Genomic DNA, 16,912 nt, shown 5'->3' with positions numbered 1-16,912 from the left:
CTGCTCCGCCACCAGGAGACGTTCCAGGATTAAAGGAGTGAAACTTTGGTGAATGGTGGTTCCTGGCTGATGACCCTGCAGCTGACCCGTGGGCACTGGAGGAGGTGCGACAGGCAGCAATGCCAAGCAGGAAATACTACCTACCTGTTCATTAACAGACTGCTCATATCTAGTCTTAGACTTAGATTGGCCAGACCTCGTCTTAGACTTAGATTGGTCAGATTTAGTCTTAGACTGGCCAGATCTAGTCTTAGACTTGGACTGCTCATATCTAGTCTTAGACTGGCCAGACCTCGTCTTAGACTTAGATTGGTCAGATTTAGTCTCAGGCTTAATTGGTCAGATCTAGTTTTAGGCTTGGATTGTTTCAGATCTAGTCTTATACTTTGATTGGTCATATCCATTCTTACTTAGATTGGTCAGATCTAATAGACTGGCCAGACCTCGTCTTAGACTTAGATTGGTTAGATTTAGTCTCAGGCTTAATTGGTCAGATCTAGTTTCAGGCTTGGATTGGTCATATCTAGTCTTAGACTTAGATTGGTCAGATTTAGTCTTAGACCGGCCAGATCTAGTCTTAGACTTAGATTGCTCATATGTAGTCTTATACTTAGATTGCTCATATGTAGTCTTAGACTGGCCACATCTAGTCTTAGACTTAGATTGGCCAGACCTCGTCTTAGACTTAGATTGGTCAGATTTAGTCTTAGACTGGCCAGATCTAGTCTTAGACTTAGATTGCTCATATCTAGTCTTAGACTTAGATTGGCCAGACCTCGTCTTAGACTTAGATTGGTCAGATTTAGTCTTAGATTGGCCAGATGTAGTCTTAGACTTAGATTGCTCATATCTAGTCTTAGACTTAGATTGGCCAGACCTCGTCTTAGACTTAGATTGGTCAGATTTAGTCTTAGACTGGCCAGATCTAGTCTTAGACTTAGATTGGTCAGATCTAGTCTTAGACTGGCCAGACCTCGTCTTAGACTTAGATTGGTCAGATTTAGTCTCAGGCTTAATTGGTCAGATCTAGTCTTGTACTTTGATTGGTCATATCCATTCTTAGACTTAGATTGGTCAGATCTAATCTTAGACTGGCCAGACCTCGTCTTAGCCTTAGATTGGTTAGATTTAGTCTCAGGCTTAATTGGTCAGATCTAGTTTTAGGCTTGGATTGGTCATATCTAGTCTTAGACTTAGATTGGTCAGATTTAGTCTTAGACCGGCCAGATCTAGTCTTAGACTCAGATTGCTCATATGTAGTCTTAGACTTAGATTGGTCAGATTTAGTCTTAGACTGGCCAGATCTAGTCTTAGATTGCTCATATCTAGTCTTAGACTTAGATAGTTCATTTGTAGTCTTAGACTTAGATTGGTCAGATTTAGTCTTAGATTGGCCAGATCTAGTCTTAGACTTAGATTGCTCATATCTAGTCTTTGACTTAGATTGCTCATATCTAGTCTTAGACTTAATTGGTCAGATCTTGTTTTAGGCTTGGATTGGTCAGATCCATTCTTAGACTTAGATCGGTCAAATCTAATCTTAGACTGGCGAGATCTAGTCTTAGACTTAAATCGGTCATATCTGTCTTAGACTTTGGTTGGTCAGATCTAGTCTTAGACTAAGATTGGTCAGATTCACATTGTTGTCACATCACATACATATTCGTTTTACAGCCTTACAGCAAAAATGGAATAAATTAATGTGTGTCCTCAAAATTCTACACACAATACCCCATAATGACAATGTGATTTTTCATTCATTTTTATTTATCGAAAATAAAGAAAAACTAAGGAATCACATGTACGTAAGTATTCACAGCCTTTGCCATGAAGCGCAAAAGAAAAATTAGCAAAAAATGAAGCACTGTGAATCCTTTTTGGATGCCCTGAGCATCCACATGGGAAAGAGGAAAGAGGAATGGCACCGCTGACATTGACATGAAAAAAATCCGGCACAGGTCACACATGGGAGAAAAACTGGGAGTGTGAACAAGGCCTCAGTCGTGTACTTAGCAGCAAAAAGGAAATCTAACGCTACACATGCGACATGTTCAAGAAGAAAATCACTTTGGCGACGGTCTACAAAGCTCCTCTCTCGAAAGTCTTAACACGCGGCAAGACTGCGTGGAAAGCGCGAGGAAGCACCGCTGGGATTGTACGAGCTTGAATAGTTCCAGAGCGCCGTGCAAGGCGTCTTTTGCCGTGCCAGGCAGCGAGATAGCGGGCCCCGGGGATTACTGCGGCCAGACAGCTCGGCGAGACAACTGATTAGATCGTAGCCGGAAGAGAGAAAATGTTTAATCCTGGCGATATTTTAGTATTCACGGGGCGGATCGCCGCGCGCGAGGCTTCACCTTCAAGAGGTCATCGGAAGAGAGAGGGGGGCCCGACTCCCTGAATGGCCAAGTTTCCGGATACCGCGACGGATTTGTGTTTTTAATTGCTTTGATGAGCAAGTTTACTTCGGAGGAATTAACTCGAGAATTCCGTGGTTTGCCTCTCGAGACTAAGTCAAGCTTTAGAACCACAATAAATATGTCACGTACCTCTAAAGCAGGGGTGTCCAAAATGTGATCAGCGATGTCTTCAAATTAGCATCCGAAACGAGTTCAATAAGGACTCTAGCCCACAGGGAGATTGCAATGTCACCATCATGTGGGAAGGGCAAGATATTCAGGTCAATAACCTTCCATTACAACATTTAGTTTGATGCAACAAAAAATCCCAAAAAAATCCAACCAATATAAAGTCAACAGTCATGGTCACACATAACACAACCTGCTCACTGATTGTGCGAGAAACTCAGATCAATAACCTTTGATTACAACATTTAGTCTAATGCCCCAATGCAAACAACTGTCCCTAGTCATGGTGCAAAAAACCCAAATCCAAACAACAAAATTTCAACAGATATGGTCACACAAAACACAACCTGCTCACTGATTGTGTAAAAGTTCAGATAAATAACTTTTGATGACAACATTTAGTTTAATGCCCCAATGCAAACAACCTTCCCTAATCATGTAATCCAACCAACAAAATGTCAACACACATGGTCACACATAACACAACCTGCTCACTGATTGTGCAAGAAATACCCATCAATTATAACATTTAGTTTAATGCCCCGATTAAAATTAATTTTTAACATGTAAAGCGACTTTGGGTACTTAGAAAAGCACTATATAAATCCCAGGTATTATTATTATTATTATTATTATTATTATAAAACAACCTTCCCTAGTCATGGTGCAAAAAAAAATATAATACAATTAAACTAACAAAATGTCAACAGATATGGTCACACAAAACACAACCTGCTCACTGATTGTGTGAGAAACTCAGATCAATAACCTTTGATTACAACATTTAGTCTAATGCCCCAATGCAAACAACTGTCCCTAGTCATGGTGCAAAAACAAAAAACAAATCCCAACAACAAAATGTCAACAGATATGGTCACCCAAAACACAATCTGCTCACTGATTGTGTGAGAAGTTCAGATCAATAACTTTTGATGACAACATTTAGTTTAATGCCCCAATGCAAACAACCTTCCCTAATCATGTAATCCAACCAACAAAATGTCAACACACATGGTCACCCATAACACAACCTGCTCATTGACAATGCAAGAAATTCAGGTCAATACCCATCAATTATAACATTTAGTTTAATGCCCCAATTAAAACAACCTTCCCTAGTCATGGTGCAAAAAAAAATAAAAAAAAAATCCAACCAACAAAATGTCAACACATATGGTCACACATAACACAACCTGCTCACTGATTGTGCGAAAAACTCAGATCAATTACCTTTGAGTACACCATTTAGTTTAATGCCCCAATGCAAACAACCTTACCTAGTCATGGTGCAAAAAAAATAATCCAACCAAAAAAATCTCAACAGACATGGTCACACAACACAACCTGCTCACTGATTGTGTGAAAAATTCAGATCAATAACTTTCTATTATAACATTTAGTTTTACTCCCCAATGCAAACAACTTTCCCTAGTCATGGTGCAACAACAACAACACAAATCCAACAAACAAAATGTCAACAGACATGGTCGCACATAATACTACCTGCTCACTGATTGTGCGAGAAATTCAGATCAATAGCATCCAATTGTAACATTTAGTTTTATGCCCCAATGCAAACAACCTTCCTTAGTCATGGTGCAAGAAAAAAAAATTCAACCAACAAAATGTCAACAGACAGGGTCATACATAATGTAACCTGCTCAATGTTTGTGTGAGGAATTCCGGTCAATAACTTAAAAAATAAAATAAAATAAAATAATACAAAAAAAAATTCAACCAACAAAATGTCAACAGACATGGTCACACATAACACAACCTGCTCATTGATTGTGCGAGGAATTTAGGTCAATAACTTGATATGATAACATTTAGTTTTATTCCCCAATGCAAACAACCTTCCCTAGTCATGGTGCAAAAATAAAGAAAAACAATCCAACCAACAAAACGTCATCACACATGGTCACACATAACACAACCTGCTCACTGATTATGCAAGAAATTCAGGTTAATACCCATCAATTATAACGGTTTAATTCTCTGATGCAAACAACCTTCCCTCGTCATGGTGCAAAAAAACTAACCAAAAAAATACAACCAACAAACTGTCAACAGACATGGTCGCACATAATACTACCTGCTCCCTGATTGTGCGAGAAATTCAGATCAATAGCATCCGATTGTAACATTTAGTTTTATGCCCCAATGCAAACAACCTTCCTTAGTCATGGTGGAAGAAAAAATATATATATATATGTCAACAGACAGGGTTATACATAAGGCTGCCTGCTCACTGATTGTGTGAGAAATTCAGGTCAATAACCTTACATTATAAAATGTAGATTTATGCCTCAATTCAAACAACCTTCCCTAGTCATGGTGCAAATAAATAAAACATACTAAATCCAACCAACAAAATGTCAACGCACATGGTCACACATAACACAACCTGCTCACTGATTGTGCGAGAAATTCAGATCAATAGCTTCCGATTGTAACATTTAGTTTTATGCCCCAATGCAAACAACCTTCCCTAGTCATGGTGCAAAAAATAAATAATACAAAATAAAAAAATTAAACCAACAAAATGTCAACAGACATGGTCACACAGTACACAACCTGCTCATTGATTGTGCGAGGAATTCTGGTCAATAACCTAATATTATAACATTACGTTTTATGCCTCAATGCAAACAACCTTCCCTAGTCGTGGTGCAAAAAAAAACCAAAAAATAATCCAACTAACAAAATGTCAACACACAAGGTCACACATAACACAACCTGCTCACTGATTGTGCAAGAAATTCAGGTCAATAACCTTCGATTATAACATTTAGTTTAATGCCCCGATGCAAACAACCTTCCATAGTCATGGTGCAAAAAAATTAAAGTTAAAAAATCCAACCAGCAAAATGTCAACGCACATGGTCACACATAACACAACCTGCCCACTGATTGTGCAAGAAATTCAGATCAATAGCATCCGATTGCAACATTTAGTTTTATGCCCCAATGCAAACAACCTTCCTTAGTCATGGTGCAAAAAGAAAAAAAAATGTCAACAGACAGGGTTATACATAACGCTACCTGCTCACTGATTGTGTGAGAAATTCAGGTCAATAACCTTACATTATAAAATGTAGATTTATGCCTCAATTCAAACAACCTTCCCTAGTCATGGTGCAAATAAATAAAACAAGCTAAATCCAACCAACAAAATGTCAACGCACATGGTCACACATAATACTACCTGCTCACTGATTGTGCAAGAAATTCAGATCAATAGCTTCAGATTGTAACATTTAGTTTTATGCCCCAATGCAAACAACCTTCCCTAGTCATGGTGCAAAAAAATAATAATAATACAAAATAAAAAAATTCAACCAACAAAATGTCAACAGACATGGTCACACATTACACAACCTGCTCATTGATTGTGCGAGGAATTCTGGTCAATAACCAAATATTATAACATTACGTTTTATGCCTCAATGCAAACAACCTTCCCTAGTCGTGGTGCAAAAAAACCCAAAAACAATCCAACTAACAAAATGTCAACATACAAGGTCACACATAACACAACCTGCTCACTGGTTGTGCAAGAAATTCAGGTCAATAACCTTCGATTATAACATTTAGTTTAATGCCCCGATGCAAACAACCTTCCATAGTCATGGTGCAAAAAAATTAAAGTTAAAAAATCCAACCAGCAAAATGTCAATGCACATGGTCACACATAACACAACCTGCTCACTGGTTGTGCAAGAAATTCAGATCAAAAGCATCCGATTGCAACATTTAGTTTTATGCCCCAATGCAAACAACCTTCCCTAGTCATGGTGTAAAAAAAATGAAAATAATACAAAATAAAAAAATTCAACCAACAAAATGTCAACACACAAGGTCACACATTACACAACCTGCTCATTGATTGTGCGAGAAATTCTGGTCAATAACCTAATATTATAACATTACGTTTTATGCCTCAATGCAAACAACCTTCCCTAGTCGTGGTGCAAAAAAAAACAAAAAATAATCCAACTAACAAAATGTCAACACACAAGGTCACACATAACACAACCTGCTCACTGGTTGTGCAAGAAATTCAGATCAATAGCATCTGATTGCAACATTTAGTTTTATGCCCCAATGCAAACAACCTTCCCTAGTCATGGTGCAAAAAATAAATAATAATACAAAATAAAAAAAATTAAACCAACAAAATGTCAACAGACATGGTCACACAGTACACAACCTGCTCATTGATTGTGCGAGGAATTCTGGTCAATAACCTAATATTATAACATTACGTTTTATGCCTCAATGCAAACAACCTTCCCTAGTCGTGGTGCAAAAAAAAATAATAATAATGGTCACACATAACACAACCTGCTCACTTTGTGGATACTATAGAAAATGTCCATGCGGTATAAATCAATTCAAAAGTACGCCCATCTAAATCCATTGCAAAGCATGATGGGAAAAATGCAAAACCCTCTCCACACGCATATCAGCTGCTTGATATTTCTGATTGATTACAAAACTTTAAGGAAGTAAACAAGGTAGGAGTCAACATACTATTAGTATCCAATTATATTATTTGTTAATTATATAACATAATAATATAATATGTACACATATATATGTAAGTCCAAGTTTTGTCCAGGCCTGCTCTCTAGAGGAGCTCTGAGACGAAGTTGGGAAAGTCTTGCCACTAATTCAAGTCCCGGGAGACAGAAGTGTTTGTCTTAGCTGCGAGTGCGAGGCAACCATGAAATCCCCGTGTTGAAACAGCAAACTAATTCAATGATACGCCTGAGCGCTCCAATAGAACCACAGAATCAGGCTTTTGTCTGACGGGGAAACAAAGAAAAATAGCAGGAAGTTGTGCACGAAGGCGGGGAGGGAAAAAAAAGGATTTTGGCCGGAGAAGAAGGGATGGTAATTTGCCAAGCTGTTAGCGTGCATTAAGCAAAGCTGCTATTATCGCTGCATCTTCAAAGACGGTAATGGGGACGTGATGGAGACGTGATGGAGGCCAAGCGGGCAAACATCAGAAACAAGAAGAGTGGAAAGTTGTTCAAAGTAAAGATGGAAGTGTAAGAGCAAGACGGTTGTGTAGTGAAGACGTCTGCTGGAGACTCACAAAGTTTTGAAGTAATAAAACCGGCTTTTCGCCACATTGCACTTCTAACATCGCAGTTGTTTTCAAATAAATCAATAAACATTTTTAAAGCGGAACTGCACTTTTTGGGGAGTTTTGCCTACCATTCACAATATTGTATGGTTTTGGTTTTTTTTTGCATTCTAACTCGTAAAATACGGCAAGTAAGAGGTGGCTAACAACGCAGCTAATAGGAGTACACTGTTCCGCACCATAAAGCCCTCTGGCAAAGTGCCAACAATACTCCATATTAACCAAACCAAACAACCTTCCCTAGTCATGGTGCAGGAAGAAAAGAAAAGAAATCCAACCGACAATATATCGACAGACATGCTCGCACATAACACAACCTGCTCACTGATTGTGTGAGAAACTCAGATCAATAATTTTTGATCATAACATTTACTTTAATGACTCAATGCAAACAACCTTCCCTAGTCATGGTGCACAAAAAATTTAAATCCAACCAACAAAATATAAAACAGACTTGGTCACACACAACACAACCTGCTCACTTTGTCGATACTAAAAATTGATTAACCAATGTTGTTATTATAAGCGCTAACGTCGAGGAACTACTTTTACCAGTGCATTGATCACAGAGAGCCAACGAGCTTATGGTTAGAGTGTACGCCCTGAGATGGGTAGGTTGTGAGTTGAAACCCCGGCCGAGTCATACCAAAGACTATAAAAATGGGACCCATTACCTCCCTGCTTGGCACTCAGCATAAGGGGTTGGAACTGGGGGGTTAAATCACCAAAAAATATTCCCGGGCGCGGCCACCGCTGCTGCCCACTGCTCTCCTCGCCTCTCAGGGGGTGATCAAGGGCGATGGGTCAAATGCAGAGAATAATTTAGCCACACCTTGTGTGTGTGTGTGTGTGACAATCATTGGTACTTAAAATATTGAGCTGCCGCATCGCCTCTGAGTTGGTGAAAGTTAATTCTAGATGATAAATCAGGCCTCTCACCGGGATAGTAGAAGGTGGTGGACACAAACCCACAAGTTGGTCGACTTCGACATCCGACTTAGACCCGGAGATGGCGAGAAAGACACGGAAAGACGCTCGTTTGCGGCACCTTTTTGAAAGGATCATGATGAATTCTTTACTTAAACGGGAAGATATAGACATCCCATCAGTCTCTATCCCAGTGAGAGCAGACATTATTACAGTAAGTGATTGTTTTATTATGTTTGTATATCTTGTTTATGTCAGGTTCAAACACTGATGACATCTATTAAACAAGACAAGAAGCAAGGAATTGAACAGGAACAGAATTAAATTTGGCTCAATTGAGGAGAGACGCCTGGACTGTACTCTTTGGACAGTCTCACCACGCTCTGGCGAAAGATTGTACGCCTCCTTTTTTATTTGGACTTGATTACATGATTACATGGCAACAGCTGTTTCTAAGGGACGGGGGTCGTAAACAGCTATCACCTTTGATTACAACAGTTCAAAGAAAAAGGTCGCTTTGAGGGGGGAGTCAGGCCCTACTTCCTCTCCGCTTTGAATAAACACACAAAATATGTCATATTTTCCCCGGAAAATAGTTCAAGGTGGAATATAGTTTGAATAATTGATTTTGATCCATTATTCTTTTTTGAGCAAACAGTTTTTTAGAAAAGAAAATCCAAAAACCAAAACATGGTCTACTCATTAAAAGTCATACATTTTGGGGGTTTTCAGGAATTTCAATACTTAAATATCCAGATCAGCTTTAGATATATAGGTTGATTGTAAGTTTTTACTATTTTTGTTGTTGGTTTTATGCACTTTTTTTTTTTATCATAGAGCATGTCTCCCGGCTGGCCTGGGAACGCCTCGGGATCCCCCGGGAGGAGCTGGGGAGAGGGAAGTCTGGGCTTCTCTGCTTAGGCTGCTGCCCCCGCGACACCACCTCGGATAAGCAGAGGAAAATGGATGGATATAATTCTCTCTCATATATATATATATATATATATATATATATATATATATATATGTATATATATATATTCTAATTGGTTCAGTTTTCAGATATCCATCCATCCATTTCTACCGCTTGTCCCTTTCGGGACAAAAACACGCTCAACCCTCAGAGGTAGGAATTGGTACTGAATCCTCAAAATAATATAGAAAATGCACTCCAATTATAATATTTATTGCAAAAATAAACAATAATTGGAGTGCTGTCAAATACCTTTGTACACTTTTTTTGTTAAAATGCTACACCTTTTTATAAGTGAGGGAGGATTCCAACTAGTGACGTCACTGCCAAAGCATGGAAATAAGGTATCGCCTCATGAAATTGTTTACAATAAAAACACAACTTGAAAAAAATTATTGCCATTATCTCAGAATCATTCCAATCAAAAGTAATGTTTGTGTAAATTAACATCTTATCGTATAATTAATGCTAGCGACTGTTTCCTTGACAACAACAACAACAAGAAAAACTAACTATAACAACCAGGCAGATTTTTGAAAGCATCTGATTATCATTGCAACTTTGACTAAACACTGCTATCTGCTGGACAAAAAGGGAAGCGCACACAAAAGCTGCTCCTTCAGAAAGCATTTCTTGCGTGATTTTCCTTTCAATAAAAACATTTCTAACCAGACAAGTGATCTGGTAAAGACCCCAAAAGGATGAAAGAGAGATAATATGTTGTGTTTGACTAATAATGATAGTAATTGTTCTGGAATTCAACAGTGAGGTGCACTTCATCTTTCAGACAGCGGGGAGCAGCATTGCTTAGTTTACAGCATTGACTCTCATGCCAAACAAAGTATAATATTTGATTTGATCAAAAGTCATAATTACAAGATAAAAAAGTGGAAATGTTTTTAACTCATAATTTTGACCATTACACAGAAATATATAACTAGATTTGTCTTTCATAAAAACTCAAGGCACATAAACAATATCAGTACTACGTTTAAGTTAAAGTTAAGTTAAAGTACCAATGATTGTCACACACACACAATAGGTGTGGGGAAATTTGTCCTCTGCATTTGACCCATCCCCTTGGGAATACAAACAAATATTATTGGCAATAAGTAGGAAACACAAAATGTAATATAATTAAATATTTCATTGTTATTTAATGTCATTGAATATATAGTTGAATGTAATGTAATTGGAAAATACATTTAATTTAATTGTACATTTATTTTAATATTTAATTGAATGTTTTTGAATATAATTGAATTACATGAATATTTATTTGAATGTAATTTAATGTATTTGAATGTAATTGCATATTTGCTTGAATTTGTTTGAATGTAATTGAACATACGTAAATGTCATTGGATTGATAATTGATTTGATGTAAGGAAATGTAATTGAGCATTTAATTGAATATAATTCAATATTTAAATCAATGTAATCAAATATGTATTTGAATGTTCGATTCAATATTAATCAATCAATGATCAATGTTTATTTATATAGCCCTAAATCACAAGTGTCTCAAAGGGCTGCACAAGCCACAACGACATCCTCGGTACAGAGCCCACATAAGGGCAAGGAAAAACTCACAACCCAGTGGGACGTCGATGTGAATGACTATGAGAAACCTTGGAGAGGACCGCATATGTGGGTAACCCCCTGCCCCCCCAACCCCCCTTGGGTAACCCCCTTCCCTCTAGGGGAGACCGAAAGCAATGGATGTTGAGTGGGTCTGACATAATATTGTGAAAGTCCAGTCCACAGTGGATCCAACATACAAACCCCGTTTCCATATGAGTTGGGAAATTGATGTAGTAGAGCATTTCATGGAGTAGATTCCATGAAATGCTCAGTCATTCACAAACAAGGATGGGGCGAGGGTCACCACTTTGTCAACAAATGCCTGAGCAAATTGTTGAACAGTTTAAGAAAAACCTTTCTCAACCAGCTATTGCAAGGAATTTAGGGATTTCACCATCTACGCTCCGTAATATCATCAAAGGGTTCAGAGAATCTGGAGAAATCACTGCACGTAAGCAGCTAAGCCCGTGACCTTCCATCCCTCAGGCTGTACTGCATCAACAAGCGACATCAGTGTGTAAAGGATATCACCACATGGGCTCAGGAACACTTCAGAAACCCACTGTCAGTAACTACAGTTGGTCGCTACATCTGTAAGTGCAAGTTAAAACTCTCCTATGCAAGGCGAAAACCGTTTATCAACAACACCCAGAAACGCCGTCGGCTTCGCTGGGCCTGAGCTCATCTAAGATGGACTGATACAAAGTGGAAAAGTGTTCTGTGGTCTGACGAGTCCACATTTCAAATTGTTTTTGGAAACTGTGGACGTTGTGTCCTCTGGACCAAAGAGGAAAAGAACCAGCCGGATTGTTATAGGCGCAAAGTGTAAAAGTCAGCATGTGTGATGGTATGGGGGTGTATTAGTGCCCAAGACATGGGTAACTTACACATCTGTGAAGGCACCATTAATGCTGAAAGGTACATACAGCTTTTGGAGCAACATATGTTGCCATCCAAGCAACGTTACCATGGACGCCCCTGCTTATTTCAGCAAGACAATGCCAAGCCGCGTGTTACATCAATGTGGCTTCATAGTAAAAGAGTGCGGGTACTAGACTGGCCTGCCTGTAGTCCAGACCTGTCTCCCATTGAAAATGTGTGGCGCATTATGAAGCCTAAAATAGCACAAGGGAGACCCCCGGACTGTTGAACAATTTAAGCTGTACATCAAGCAAGAATGGGAAAGAATTCCACCTGAGAAGCTTCAAAAATGTGTCTCCTCAGTTCCCAAACCTTTACTGAGTGTTGTTAAAAGGAAAGGCCATGTAACACAGTGGTGAACATGCCCTTTCCCAACTACTTTGGCACGTGTTGCAGCCATGAAATTCTAAGTTAATTATTATCTGCAAAAAAAAAATAAAGTTTATCAGTTTGAACATCAAATATGTTGTCTTTGTAGTGCATTCAACTGAATATGGCTTGAAAAGGATTTGCAAATCATTGTATTCCGTTTATATTTACATCTAACACAATTTCCCAACTCATATGGAAACGGGGTTTGTATTTGGACTTTCCTGTGTGTAGTGTTTTAGTTCTTGTCTTGCGCTCATATTTTGGTGGCTTTTCCTCTTTTGTTGGTATTTTCCTGTAGCAGTTTCATGTCTTCCTTTGAGCGATATTTCCCGCATCTACTTTTTTTTTTGCAATCAAGAATATTTCAGTTGTTTTTATCCTTCTTTGTGGGGACATTGTTGATTGTCGTGTCATGTACGGATGTACTTTGTGGACGCAGTCTTTGCTCCACAGTAAGTCTTTGCTGTCGTCCAGCATTCTGTTTTTGTTTACTTTGTAGCCGGTTCAGTTTTAGTTTCGTTCTGCATAGCCTTCCCTAAGCTTCAATGCCTTTTCTTAAGGGCACTCACCTTTTGTTTAATTTTGGTTTAAGCATTAGACACTTTTTTTTACCTGCACACTGCCTCCCGCTGTCATCTGCATATTGTGATCACGACAAACCATGTTTCTGACATCTACAAAGCAATTAGCTACCGGCTGCCACCTACTGATATGGAAGAGTATTACACGGTTACTCTGCCGAGCTCTAGACAGCACCGACACTCAACAACAACAACACATCATTTGCAGATTATGATTACTGGTTTGGAAAAAAATATTTTTAACCCAAATAGGTGAAACTAGATCATCTCCCACGGCACACCAGACTGTATCTCATACATGACATCACGGCAGCCACTTTTATTTTTTGGTTGAAAAACACTGCGCTCGATAGTCAACATGTTCAAAGCAATGAAGTGAACAAACCATACATACACTGCAAAAAGTGAAATCTAAGTAAGATGAAATATCTCAAATAAGGGTGATATTTGCTTATTTTCTGTCTGATAAGATAATTCTTCTCACTAAGCAGATTTTATGTTAGAGTGTTTTACTTGTTTTTATTGTTTTGGTCTTAAATGATCTCAGTAAGATATTACAGCTTGTTGCTGAGATTTGATGAGCTATATTGAGTAAAACATGCTTGAAACTAGAATATCAACTGTTGCAAAGCTGTGTCATCAACACTCACAAGTATAAAACTACTTTTTCAAAGTAATCATTTCTTATTTCAAGCATGAAAAAAAAAATCATGACTTTGACACAATTGTGTCTCATAATTAAAACAGATGACAGCCAAATGGACTTTGCTGTTTTATTTTCAATGAAACAATAGAAAATAGGTACTCATATAGTAGTACAGTTGGCACAGTACAGTAAACTGACAGTTAATATTTAAACATTTAACATGTAACATTTCTAACAATTTTGAACAGAAATAGTTCATGCACATTCAGGTAAATTCTTCAAAATTACAATTACATTTTTTTTGGCTGGGGGCCGGGCTGTATATATGCGCACTAATTGACTGAAAGAGCACGCACTTGGTGCGATGATGTCCTGTTATCCATGGAAAAATGCCTTTTTGGACAATATGATTTGCCTGAGCGGCTAGGAGACCCCGAGAGTAACAAGTGCTTGCCTTGTTGCCTTTCCATTAAGAACAATAAATTAGTTTTTAGTATAAGTTTGCTGGTTTCAAGAAATGTAATGCCGAGTGCATATCATTATGTCAAGATAATGGCACTAGCATTTACTTCATTTAAGAATATTTTTCAACATATTGAGCAAAAAGGTCTCTTTTTTTTTTTCTACCAAGAAAAGTGCACTTGTTATTAGTGAGAATATACTTATTTTAAGGTATTTTTGGGTTAGATGAAGTTAGCTAATTTTACTTGTTTTGGAAAGTCTTGACAAGCCACATTTTCTTGTTCTATTGGCAGATAATTTTGCTTAGTTCAAATAAAATACCCCTCATTTTTTTATCGTTTTTGAACACTGACTTTTTGCAGTGTACCTGACTTCACATGAGTTTTGAATGATTCTAAAGACAAACCAACATTGCTCCTACCGCACAGGAGACTCTGATCATGTTTGATTAACAACAAAAGTCTGGTACAAACCTACTAGTGATGCTTGCAAGAAACTTCAGGAGTCGTGGAATCTCTTGAGTCAATTGGTTTGAGACTTTCTGGAAAAAGCATCAATGCAGAAGACACCACCTGCTGGTCAAATGTAAAATTACAAACATCAGTATTCATCCATCCATCCATTTTCTACCGCTTTTCCCTTTCGGGGTCGCGGTGGGTGCTGGAGCCTATCTCAGTATCATAAATACATAATGTTTATTGCATTGAATTGTTGCGTCTGTGGTGTCACATCCTGTCCTAATAGGTGGATTGGCATGTTCTCTGCCTGGTAGGTCATGTGACTCTGCCTACCATCCTAAGTTATGGTGAGGTTACGAGGCCCATCTTTCTACTTCTTCTGCTATCTGGGTATTAAACAGTACCATGATTCAAAGCAGCCTTGTAGAGCCCAAGATATTATTATTTAAACTGTGTAAAGTAAGTGTAATATACACTACCGTTCAAAAGTTTGGGGTCACATTGAAATGTCCTTATTTTTGAAGGAAAAGCACTGTACTTTTCAATGAAGATAACTTTAAACTAGTCTTAACTTTAAAGAAATACACTCTATACATTGCTAATGTGGTAAATGACTATTCTAGCTGCAAATGTCTGGTTTTTGGTGCAATATCTACATAGGTGTATAGAGGCCCATTTCCAGCAACTATCACTCCAGTGTTCTAATGGTACAATGTGTTTGCTCATTGGCTCAGAAGGCTAATTGATGATTAGAAAACCCTTGTGCAATCATGTTCACACATCTGAAAACAGTTTAGCTCGTTACAGAAGCTACAAAACTGACCTTCCTTTGAGCAGATTGAGTTTCTGGAGCATCACATTTGTGGGGTCAATTAAACGCTCAAAATGGCCAGAAAAAGAGAACTTTCATCTGAAACTCGACAGTCTATTCTTGTTCTTAGAAATGAAGGCTATTCCACAAAATTGTTGGGGTGACCCCAAACTTTTGAACGGTAGTGTACATTAAAAAAGTATTATAGGATGTTACTCAAGTATTTTTATTTTCTTCTAAACATGGTTTAGTTTTCAAGCTCTTCTACACAGTTTATATATTTTACCAACTTTAAAATATATTAGGCAACACTAATGTTAATATTACGTATATCTTATGTAACAAGCATGTTATGCTTTGTCATATTAAAGAGGACAGAAACTTTACTGTGGAAGTCGCTTCCTAGCGGTCTCGCTGTTCACACACGTCACAGGAGACCGGCGTCCAGAGTTGAACAAAGTTTTAATATACATCAATAGTTTTGCGCTATTTGACTTTTCAGTCTCTCAAAAGTCTCTCCAACCTCTCCTGAACCGTGCCGCTCACTGTAAAAGACAACAGATGATTAGATTAACACGTACCACCTGTGAAATCTAATCACCTGCTAGCTGTGTCTCGCCGTCAGCACCATGGACAGCGGCGGTGACCTTTGCTCCTGCAAGCGCGCTGGCCACATCTCCCCCCACACATTTCCAAATGTTGACAACTGTTGAATGTTTGGCATGTAATTGTGCCGCTGGTATGTTAACATAAACAAGGATTGGGGGATGAGAGCGGATCCAGACTGAGGCCAAGGGAGAAAAAAAAACTCATAGCCATAGCACACACACAAACGTGTGTAAGAGGGAAACATCAAAGAACACAAAAAGAGCAGAGCTGATGCAACCAGCCATTTCTACATACAACTACAGAAGTAAAACAACAACAAAAGAAACATATACACTGTGGTGGCCTCTGCGGTGTTCCAAGCCATCGTCTGCTGGGGTGGAGGGAGCATGGCCAGAGACAGGAGCGGACCCAACAAAGCAACCAAGAGAGCCGACTCCACCCTCAACCGCCCACCAAATCTCGGCCAGTGTCCAGTCCGCACGGATGAGCAAGGATGCGTCTACTACTCAGTGGCCCAGTGGTTAGAGTGTCCGCCCTGAGATGGGTAGGTTGTGAGTTCAAACCCCGGCCGAGTCATACCAAAGACTATAAAAATGGGAGCCATTATCTCCCTGCTTGGCACTCAGCATCAAGGGTTGGAATTGGGGGTTAAATCACCAAAATGATTCCCGGGCGTGGCCACCGCTGCTGCTCACTGCTCACCTCACCTTCCAGGGGGTGAGCAAGGGAAATGGGTCAAATGCAGAGGACAAATTTCCCCACTAGTGTGTGTGTGACAACCATTGGTACTTTAAAGGCCTACTGAAATGAAATTGTTTTATTTAAACG

This window comes from Entelurus aequoreus, linkage group LG10 (genome assembly GCF_033978785.1).
Source record: "Entelurus aequoreus isolate RoL-2023_Sb linkage group LG10, RoL_Eaeq_v1.1, whole genome shotgun sequence".
Lineage (NCBI taxonomy): Eukaryota > Metazoa > Chordata > Actinopteri > Syngnathiformes > Syngnathidae > Entelurus > Entelurus aequoreus.
This window is presented reverse-complemented; position numbering follows the sequence as displayed.